The 11802-nt window shown below is 38.9% G+C and overlaps 1 long non-coding RNA gene across 2 annotated transcripts; it reads left to right on the forward strand.

Moving 5' to 3' along the window:
• Positions 1 to 4580: 4580 nt before the first annotated feature.
• On the forward strand, positions 4581 to 10151 carry LOC147198054 (uncharacterized). 2 transcript variants are annotated; one of them, XR_015102277.1, is made up of 3 exons: positions 4581 to 4669; positions 8428 to 8631; positions 9527 to 10151. It is a non-coding gene; the product is annotated as an uncharacterized LOC147198054 (long non-coding RNA). The 2 variants fall into 2 exon arrangements; XR_015102276.1 differs by lacking the exon at positions 4581 to 4669 and having other exon boundaries at positions 6506 to 8631.
• The last annotated feature ends 1651 nt before the right edge of the window (positions 10152 to 11802 follow it).

An 11802-nucleotide genomic window follows, 5' to 3' on the forward strand; every position in this document is an offset into this window, starting at 1 on the left:
AGTGATGCGTTTTAGAGAACCCACACCAAACTGAGCGGGACTTTGAAGTTGCCGCTCAGACAGCCACATGGACGTCGCGTTGGTGCGTGGGGCCGTGTGTGAAAACAACTTCCTGCATCGCCCCACTTGTTTCTGCCCTGTAGCGCTCGAACTTTGTTCTCCTCAAACGTGTGAGCAGCTTCAACATTCTCGTCACCACATCCTCTTGCCTAATTCGTCTTTCATTTGAACTCACCACTTTCTGACATACACGTTGCTGCTTGATGGTTTTACAGTAATGTTGCACTGGTCTTATTACTCCTCTTTTCCGTAATCTCATTTCATGATAAGATAAAGTGACAACTGTAATTGACTATTCTAACAAAAATATGCTGTGATACCTCAATTAACGAGGGAACTGACTTCGGAAGCTTTCAAGATAGGTCGTCAAGATGCTGATTTTTTTTTTTTTTGTCTTAACGCTTTTGGCGCCAGAGTTCATTTAAATAATATATTCAGTTTTGATATCACTGTTTCAAAAGGTTGTTGCTTGACAACGGTTAGAAGTAAAAGCATACTCTAAAATGTTGCGTGATGCAATTTTGATACTTTGGTGCTTCAAGAGTTCAGCTGCAAGCGATAATTTTAGTTAAAAGTAAGGAGGTCCCGATATGCTAATGTTGGAATGTCTGATAGCTTATTGCTAGCTCACAATGAAAACTCAACTCATGGGCTAACAAAACTAGCATTGATGTTGCAGTAGTTATCGCCCTTAAGCACCAGATATTTACATGTAATATAACCCTCCTCACATGCATACAGTCTTTATCTTACTTCAATAAATGATTAACATAACTGCAGCTTACACCATTAATTAGGTGTGAAACTCTTCTTTGTGTATGATGGAGTTTTGTATTTTACTGCCCCCTTGAGGCCAAGGCATGTAGCGCAGAGAGACACAATGTCAATGGGCTGTGCACAGTGATATCATGATGAACAAACTGTTGAATATTTAGTGACTTTTCCGACACCACCGTGAATATAAATAAAGAAATAAATAGATAGATTATTAAATAAATAAAATCTAGTGATATTTTGTGATCTTATGAGACTTCTGGAGACTCCCTCCATTACATGAGATGGTCACCCCTTTGCATTCAGGCTGCAAATAGAACATCACTAACTCCTTTCACATTAAATATAAGCATTTAAAATACGCACCCACCATGGTAAAACTAAGACGAATCTGCTCTAACACTGCAGCTCTGCTAACCTTTCGGTAGCTTGAAAATGGCGGCTCTTCAACCAACAGAGGTGCCAAGTCGTCCAGCAAGAAGTTATTAACTCATTCACTCCCAAAGATGTATTTATGTCTTTTCAGACTTCACACATTCAATGCCATGTACTTAGGTTTTCTTTTATTCTAGCTTTTTTTTTTCCAAGACTGAAAGTCTTTTTTTTTTTTTTAACGGGTCTGAAAATGGCTGGTACGGAATGAGTTAAACGTAAAATTTATTTAACGTATAATTCATTTTATGTGGCCTGCTAAAGCCAATCCATGACACTTCCTAATATCTATCCCAAATTTTCAAATTCTCATGTAAAAAATAACAGCCATATTGTAAGCATTTTCTTGTTATCAAACCCCTCATAACAGTAACTTAAATAGTTGAAAACATTATTCTTGACTTCTTTATATGGTTCCACAGTCATAACGCCCCTCCAAGGGAACCGGTAACTGCAATGTGGTGCGAGACAAAAATGAGTTTGGCACCTCTGAGGTATAAAAATAAAATGATGAGGATTATCTTTATGTGGCAGTTACAGTATTGTAAACAGGCGACATATTAACCAACATTTCTTTTTTTGGCTACTTGCACTGACATTATTTGATCCAAATCAAAACTGCAGGTGTGAATGTACTGTGTCTGTCAACAACGGCAGTTTTCCTCATTTAAAGAGTGAAAATACCACAAAAAGAGATCAATGTCAGCATCGTATCTATCCTTCATAGGACAGCCAATTAAAAGCCATACATTTACCGTGTACAACTCACATTGAGGGTATCTGCGGAGGACCTGGAAACAGTCACAGTTGACTATTGTCAGGTTTTGTGTGATGGTAGTTTGAGGACCCCAAAAGCGGGGAGGCAGGGAGGAGCAGGGTAGGCTGAACAAAATGTATTTAACAAAAATACAAACAGGAGTACACTAGAAAAATCTAACTTAAGTACGCGAACAAAGTCCTGAAAATCACAAGAATCCAAAGGAGCAAAAAAAAACGATGACAGAAAACAAAAATATGACAGGGGAACACAGGCACACAATGATACGACCAAGACCGGCAGAACTCAGGGAACTAAATACAAGCAAAGTGACAAGACGAGAAACACCTGGACAAGACACAAAGGGTTGAGGGAACTGATTGGTGAAACACAAGGGACACGGGTGATGAGAACAGGTGGAGACAAAAAGGGCACGTGAGGGAACAACCCTTACAAAAACATAACAACCATGGGTGATGGGCAAAGGAGTGTTGGTCTGACTTGTGAATTAGTGGATGAGGGGTTCACACTGTTGTCACACAACAGGGCTCTTGGTTACAATGGCTATGACGACCTGAGTGACAGGTAAACCACGGACGCCGTGTGAGGCAGCTGCTTACTCACAGACAGTTGGCACAAGCGGCATCATCGTGGGAATCCTCCCCCACACACATTCTCACACCCTGCCAGCTCTGAAGCGTCCCCACAAACAGAATACAAGAGCTCGTAGTCATCATTTGGGACAACAGGATGCCATTAAATTTTACTTGAAATTAAATATATGGCGTGCAACCCACTGGCGACCAGTTCAGGGTATAGTCTTGGCCTAACAAAGGAGGCTTCAAACAAAAAGCAACTTCCTGTTTATATTCAGGCATGCGTCCTTGAGGCTTTTTCTTATGTTTGATGTACCCTCATTTTTGTGTTTATCTGGCAAGGTGAGTGAGTATTTGGACCTGTTGAGCCCCCCCCCCCCCCTCCAGAAAGATGATCAATTCAAAAATAAACAAATAAAGACCATGTTGCAATAACCATCCCAGGTTCCGGGTTTGTGCCTCGCTACTTCTTTTTGTTCAGTTAATGCTCTTCTATGTCGTGTGTAATTCCACTGTTGACCACTAGATGGTGACAAAGTATTTTGTATGACAGAAAAAAGACTAATTTAAAACAGGAAGTATTTTCGCAGTATTTTACAACTGCAGAGAGCAATGGTTGTAGGTTCTTTTTATAATTGACATATTTGGCCGTGATTTTGACATGTATTGTGAGATCATCAGTTAAGTTTGGTATTTTGGAAAATTGGGTTTTCTTTGTGCGAAATACAACCCAGCCTTTATTAGGTGGATATCGGACCAATCCCCAACAATGCTTCATAAGTATACTTCTTAAATAGACACATATTAGGTTCAGCTCTGTTCTGGATGAATGCGCTGATAATAAAGATTGCCTATTGCCTGGAGGCTGTGATGAAAGGTGTGTGGATTATTACCTTCGAGAATCTGATATTAGAATTCCTGTTGATAAAGAGGGAAATCACTGAAAAGTAATAAGTCTCAGGGTACTGCTTTCATAATTTAAAAGATAAATTCATGACATTCTGATTTAGTTTTTCAGCTTGACAACCCTGCAGATCATTTGGGGAAATAATATGGAGCTAATACAATCTGATTAATAGTGTCTACCTTCAGTCGGCCGTGCTTGGTATTGCAATTCATAATTGTCCACGTGTAAATGCTAAATACTACTTACATATATTTTAACATTCTACCTTGAGTTTTTAATGACGTTGGTGAATGACTCCATGGAAGGAAAGCAACCATCCATATGTGATTTATTTACGACGCGTGTGGTTTCATTGGGAGTGGTTATCCCTTCTCGCTGCTAATGAGTCCCATTGTGTTAGATTGACTGAACCTAATTTCTGCAAGGAGATTAGAACAACAGGCAGGGGAAATATTAATTAAGCAGAAAGACACTTATGCGTCACTAGTCTGTCAGTTAGCTCACTGACTTGGTTTGCCGGTACTCAGGGCAGGCAGTGTACACTGTGATGCAGGAGAGAAAAATGACATTTTGTTGTTGTTGTTGGATTGGGTTGTACGCCCCCGCTAAATAAAAGTCAATTTTTGAGAATATGTTCAGCTTTTTCTTTGTTTTTTGTTGCAGCATTGATCCCAATAGAATGGAGCAACCTGAGCGTAGGTGTTAAGAGAAGAACCAACACCCGGAAACCCTCCCCCCACCCAATTTTGGAAAAAAAATCTGGCTGCATATGTCAAAAACCTTGGATTATCAACAAAAGCAGCACAGAATGTCCACGGAGTAAAGCAGATTGTGTTTTCTGTAATGTTTTGTTTTGCAGATCCGAACAATAACGTTGTAGATCGATCTGCAAATAATGACATTAAAACCGATCGCCGATTTGGAGACAACTGATCAGATCGGTGTAAAGTCAAATACATATGACATGATTAAATAAAATGCAAAAACAGGAAGAGGTTTTTGACACTTTTTTTTTTTGCTTCAATTCATTAGACATTTGTGCTGCTCCTTCAGGTGTGCACACTTGGGGGAGAGTTTTCACTACAGACTCAGTAAGCTGCAGTAATACAAGTCATGTTTTGCAAAGGAAAAAAAACCAAGCATGTGAGTATTGTTTTATTATCAATCTACGTGTGTTGCTCCACAAGTTGTGTTCAACTATCCAATGCTGAAAAATGAAAAATATAACATTGCATGCAGAGGGTTAAAGTGTTGGCTGGCACTTTTTCCCTTCAAGTCCCTATGATATGACAACTACTCCCGACATCTTAATTTGACCACAGAAGTTGTTTGTGTATCATGCGTTTCGCTGGTAAACATAAATGTAGTTGTTAGTATTTTACATCGCAATCAATTTGTTAATGTCATCGCGTGTGGCGAGGGCGTGGGGGGGGGGGGGGGGGGGTAATCCTGCATCAGTAGTCCTAAACACCATTTTATTGCCATGACTTGTTTTCCCTTGCTCTCATCTCGCTTTCTGCACCATCCCTCCACCCGCAGCCGCCATCATACATCAGCCTGCATCGGCCACACTTTGCCTCTCTTCCTCCCTCCCTCCCTCCCTCCCGACGACATATTATTACTCACCCCAGCCATCCATCCACTCAGCTCCCTCCCACTCGTGCACTTTTTCATTACTCTTTATCACCCCGGCATCTCGCCCTATTTTGCCACACCCTGTAGTGCATTCCTCTGTGTGAATGATTCCTTCCATTTATTAATTTTCCCCTGTGATGCGAACACGCATGCGACACGTCAACCTGCGCATCTCCACAATCACGGTTTAGGCCGCAGCCTTCCTATTACAAAGAGTGCCATCCTTGCTCTTTGTTTCGTTTCTCTATAGCCCAGCGAATCTCACAAGTGTGGTATGCTAGGGATACGTGGACTCCCTCTAGTGGTACTTGAAAGAATCACTGAATTACATGTTGAAATGCTGCAAAATGTTTCTTTTTTTTCTTTTTTTGTTTACCTTTGTCAGGTACAGTTCGGTTGTATTTAACATGACAATATTTGCTGTTTGTTTTCAAACATTTATTTTGGGACAACATTTATATGAAATATATTTTAATTGAATAATTATTTAACAGTTTGCTTTTGTTAATTTCCTATATTTAAACAGTTCAAATTGCACAATGACTTGCTTGACAAATAGTTTGGCTTCTGGAGTGTCTGTCCAGACAAGTATGAAACTGCATGACCACATTAATCTTGGACAGTGGTACCTTGACTTACAAGTGGCCCAAATAACAAGATTTGATTTTATCTACGAGCTGTCAGTGAGTTGATTTTTATTTTACTTTGTGTTCCTGTTCCTCTGCCCCAGGCTATCATGGTAACAAAATCCATAAACACCAAACTGTTTTGAATAGAGAAAAAATTATTCTTCGACACAGCCAACAACAAATCCAGAAGATGATATATTCATCTATGCTCATGGTCCACACATCACATTTGTCTTCCCCCCTTCTTGCTCCCTCCCCGCATCCATTGACCCCCAGTCCATTCACCCCGCTCCATCTTGCGTTGCATATAAGCTAGTGGCAATGCAGTGATTACTTTAAACAGGTTGTATGTATGTATGGAGGCTCACTAAACTATACTGCGGTGCATAGCTACCCTCTGTAGAATGCGCAATGTGAGTCTGCACTGACTGTAATATTTGCACATTATCATGTGCCACGATGAGTGAGTGAATGCAAGGGATTCATGGCCAAGTGTGTGTACTTTGCATGTGTACGGATGTTTTGTTGCCAACTCGGGAACCTTGTAGGATTAAATCAAAATGTTATGTGTAACAGAGAAATGCACACGATACATATATAAGCAAGTGCATGGCAATGCATTGAAATAACTTGAAAAAATGCCATTATGTTGGTAGTTTAATTTTAAAAAATTGAACTAATATAGAAACTCACTACACGGTGTATGAGCGACAGTACAATCAGTAGGATTTTTTTTTTCAATTTCAAACAAAAAGCAGCTGGTCAGATCGTGAACAATTTTTCAGGTTCACTGTCAAACTAAACATAACAAAGATGATGAACCTTTGTGTATTTTAAACAAATACATAATTTTGTCTTTAAATCCGCCAACTTAATGCAAACACATAATGGGAATAATGGGAAATACCATTAATGGGCAAATGAACAGCATCAATGTGCTGGTGTTATAATGCTTTAAGCAATGAGATATTTGAAAACACAGCGTGGATTTATGATTTGTGGATGAGGATTGATCAAAAAATAACATGAGTACATTGTTAAAGTAGTTGTGAAAGTTTTCTTCTTGTCTGTATGACGGTACACTACTTACCAGTAACCAGGTCACATGCCCTCTAGAGTAAGCTGCATTGAATTAATCATGATACACAAGCAGCTTTTTTTAAACAATGTATTTAATTATATTATTACTGTATGGTTTATCAAGTACAATATTATGGAGTGCTATTATACATATTGAAGTCCATCACAAAAATAATTGTTTTAGGTGGCTGGGATGGATTACTGTCATTTCCATTCATGTCAGTGAGGAACGATTTTTTGCAATACACGTGCTTTGAGTTTCGGCTATGGAAGAATTTAAACTTGCTGTCAAGTAACCACTATTTTGATGATTATAGCTTATAACTGATGAAAACCAAAATTTGCCATCGGACTCATCTACCTCCTGTCATGAATATAGAATGAAGCACAAATTAAAGGTGGATAGACTTTTCAAAATATTTCCCTGTAGCAGCGCTGGGGTCAAAACTTGCACTACCGGTAAATAACAACCTCTTTTAAATGTCTCATGCCCCCCATACCACAAAATTGGGACAGACAAAAGGAAGAATCAAATTATCATTATCACCCCGTGACTCTGATTCAGTGCTTCTGCACTATTCAATAGTCCCACATACGGGTTGAAAAAAAGTTGAGTGTTAATGGACTTAATGGGTTGAAGTGGAGTAACTAAAATATATGACAAGTGCCACCCACAGAAGCCAGATAGTTCTTTGCGGCTTCTTCTCAATGCAACTACATACATATGGAAACATCACACTGCCACACTAACAAAAGTACCGGTAAAGATGTGCTTTGAAATGATATTGGCAATTTCCTGTTATGATGACATGTCAATCAACAGGTGGACACAGATGACCCGGCCACTTTTCAGTGATGGTTTGTGACTGACTGAATGATTGGAGTGAGGTTGGGTGTTGTTTTGCTGTCTACTCGGCACTCACACTCTGCTAAAATGCTCAAACTGAGGAGGGGAACACAGCTCGGCTTTACAGGGCATGTGAGGCAAGAAAGCCGAGGTCATGGGATTAAAATACCGGAGGGTTTAACATTAGCTGAATCAGACAAGAAAGTAAATGGGGAAAACAAGACAAACAAATAACAAACCAAATAACAATTAGCAATACAATGCAGGGGCATGAGACAAATGAGGCAAATTGAATAGAGGATTTTTGATTGTGGGAGTTGTTTTTGATCAAGGTAATGAATTGCTCAGCGAAAACAAACATGAAGAAATAAAGAGAAGTGTTAAGGCAGCAGAAAAAAATCTTATGCTATCATGGAATTGGTCAGAGAAATTAAGGAGTTACTAAATGGGGGAACACCAAGCACACAAAGACAGGGTGTTAGCTTTGATGATTGTACTAATAATATTTGAACAGTACGGGGTAGATTATAATCCGGAGTAATGCAAGCAAATAATATGAATCGTTAATGGGTACCTTCTGCACAGTATGACATTAGTAAGAAAATTAACATGCTTTTAAGATCGATAATCTTATTGTATCTTAATTGTAACGTAGCTTCATGCCCGCTCAGAAGGTGGCAGTAATGAATTTAACTGTTGGTTGCCAACAGCTGTTCAAGTCTAAGACGAAGAAGAAAATGACGGAAGTGCTTGTTTCCACAAAAAAAAGGGCAAACTGGACGAAAGAGAGGAAAAGTTGATCACATTATGGCGCGCACGCCTATGTTTGTATGACTGTAGTGCCAAAGGATACACGAACAGAATCACGAAAAGGGACGCGTTGGTGTCAATGGCGTCGGCGCTTGATACATCAGGTAATTATAGTTCCTGTTGGTGTTAAACTAACCGATATGTAGGTCTATGTTACATCACGGTAAAGGACTGAAGAAACGAAATCCGTGGCTACTGTTGTAAATAATGCATGTACAGCATTTTTTTTTAGCATTACTGTTAAAACGTATTAATAGATGTAACCTTGAATATATTCATAAAAATTACATAGCGTCAGAGGTGGAGTGGCTTATAAAGTCACTCTTTATCTATTTGTTATTATTTCGCTTATTTTCTCTTCATAGTCAACAACTGCAGGGAACGTCACCTCTTGATTACGTCAGCGTTTCGCCTCACGCTCCAAGCAGATACTTTATTCATTTGCAAGGAAATGTGAATTTCATTCAACATGTATTAATATACAACAAATATAATATCTCATTCAATTCTTACAGTAATAATAGCTTACATTCAATTCAGTGTCTTTTCGGGGACCGAAGGACACTTAATAACTGATCTTATCACATTGCAAGCTGACTGCCTTATCAATATGCCTGTCAAAATAAATGAATAAGTAATATTGAATAATTCGCAGATAGGTAAGACAAGGTGGGTTATTATCCTCATTTCTATATTCTGTTATATATAAATGTTTCAGGCAAAGAGGCACTGCAACTTTTTTTGTTTATATTTTTGTATGTTTTTTTAAAAGTAATTTATACTCTGACGAGTTGTTCAGTATACATGTAGCCATTGAATATGATGCAGTTAACCATTTTAAAGTGTTGTGTTTAATAACTGTTAAATTTATACACCAATGATAGTTGAATTTTGCATTTATGGATACCGGTATTAGAAACTGAACTGAAACAGGTACAGACCATACAGTGGGTTTACATGCACCATTGCGCCCCTGATAAACATGTGGTTCTATTTCAGATTCACATTGAAGAAAAGGATGACATCCATCAAATTCCAAACGAGACAGAATCCGCCGAAGGCGATGATGGAATCGATAAAGGCGGAGACGGAATCGATGAATGCATACTCGGACATGTCAGCAGGGATTGTTTCAGAGGAAGCCGAAATCGAATCGACAAGAGGGATACGCGACTCAGAAAAAAAGAGAAGCTCAAGAAGAAATGGCACTGGATTTTCTCAAATCAGTTAAGAAGACTCTGGTGATGGACAAAAAAGATGATGAACTTGAAATCTTCGGTAAAAACATTGTATTCAAACTGAGGGAGATTCAAGATCCATGGACATTAGTCGTACTGCAGAATGAAATTGAGCCGGCATGTTTTCGTGGCATTGTGGCAAGTCAGCCAAATCACAGTCACAGCGAACAACAATAATCATGAAGCATTTTCACACGCGTTACATCTGTAATGTTTTTAGTTTTTTGTGAATTCCCTGAAATTTCATGTCTTCTAATGTTTTATCCTGAAATGTTTTTAATTGCACACAATCTAACTGTTCAATGTTTCCGTACTGTTTCTTGAAGAAGGAGCATGCCTATGAACATTATCATTTTTCTAAGCCATTAAATTCTCAGGACATTGAATCGGTCGCTTCTGTTCGGGTTGTCTTCAGAGACGTTTTACCTCTCATCTGAGCAGCAGGCTTCATTAGTTTGTGCAACAAGGTTTAGCTAGGGCTGGAACAGCATGAGATGGAGGGGGGGGGGGGGGGAACTCCACTATTTATGCTCCAAATTGCTCCAACAAGAAGCTTAAAGGAAAAATTCCCAACAGGTGCTTGTTGTGCCAAGGTAGGAACAACTCAATGATTTCACTTTACACGGTCTGAGCATTTTCTTTTTTTTTTTTTGCATTTCAAAACACAAGCCTCAGAAAAGAATGTGTTGAAAATGGGTTGCAGTACCACTGCTTTACTGGTTTAAGTAGTTCAGTTCCAGAACTCTACATTAGAAAATTTTCATATGCTCGTAGAAAACATGAGAAAAGGAAGAAGGGCAGGGTTTTAAGAGTTCACCCTGATCCCCCCCACAAAAAAAGATAAATGCACTTTACTGCCAACCTTGAGCGAACTGAGAATAGTGAAAAACAACCACACCCAGCCACAGATCTTCTCATGACAGGAGCTGCAACCATTTGTCAAGTCCTATCATTGGTAATAAAATGTATGATGACATGCAGCTGTAATAAAGGTGAACCACAGACACATATAAATTGAATGAATTATTAATCTATGTTGAGCGGTTTTCTCAGAAACAAATTGAAGGGTATGACAATGAAAAACAGTAAGGTACAAAGTTGGAGGGTTTTATGTAAAGCCTTGACAGATTGATGCTTCACAACTACTTTCTACATTACTTGTATGTGATTTCCCCTATGGTTGTATTCTCACACGTTTTTCTTCCCCCACGTCACGCAATACTGCCTTCACAGTCTCACAATGAACCATCAGAAAGATGTGTCATCCCAGAGACATCTCACTTATTGATAACCAGCTGAAATGATCCGAGCATTCTCAGGATGTCGCCACCCTCAATGATTGCCAATGACACCTAAAAAGTATGGCATCGTTCTCATTGATCAGCAATGACGGCGCGTAAGAAATGATGTCATCTACATTGATTAAACATAAGAGTATCTGGCAACATATATCGTGGATCCCCGTTTCAGTCCCTCTCACATCTTCTATTTATCAAGTTGAAGTTAACTGTAAAACCGACACAAACAACAAAGGACAAAAACATATTTAAGCATCAAAATGTTCATCAAGACATAATTTTATCGAATGAAAGTGCACTATCTTAATGCTAGCACATAGTGCAAAACGAATATATGGACTAATGGAAATTCACATGAATATTACAATAATTACAAGCCTACAAACAACTGTAACACACACAAAGCATAAAACACAGAATTAAACATTCTACCATATTTCGGTTATGATACAAAAGTCTACTGGCTTGATGCCAACATAAAATACCAACCGCCGTTTACGGTGCAACGAAATTAGCGTAAATGTCAGAGAATTACAAACGTTCAAATGACTACTGATTTGACACACACTGCAGTCTATTCTTTCTGAGAGAACAAATGTTATTTCCAAGGTTTACAGTAGCCGGTGACTATATCTGCCTCTTCTTGTTTCTAAATTTGATTTGGATTGCTCAGTGCAGCGATTATTTTAGCAGCGGTGTTACATCATCACGGGCAGCATGGTGACCAAATGGTTTGCCC

Source organism: Hippocampus guttulatus, chromosome 11, assembly GCF_054856545.1.
Source record: "Hippocampus guttulatus isolate MCC_2025c chromosome 11, RoL_Hgut_1.0, whole genome shotgun sequence".
In the NCBI taxonomy this organism is placed as follows: domain Eukaryota; kingdom Metazoa; phylum Chordata; class Actinopteri; order Syngnathiformes; family Syngnathidae; genus Hippocampus; species Hippocampus guttulatus.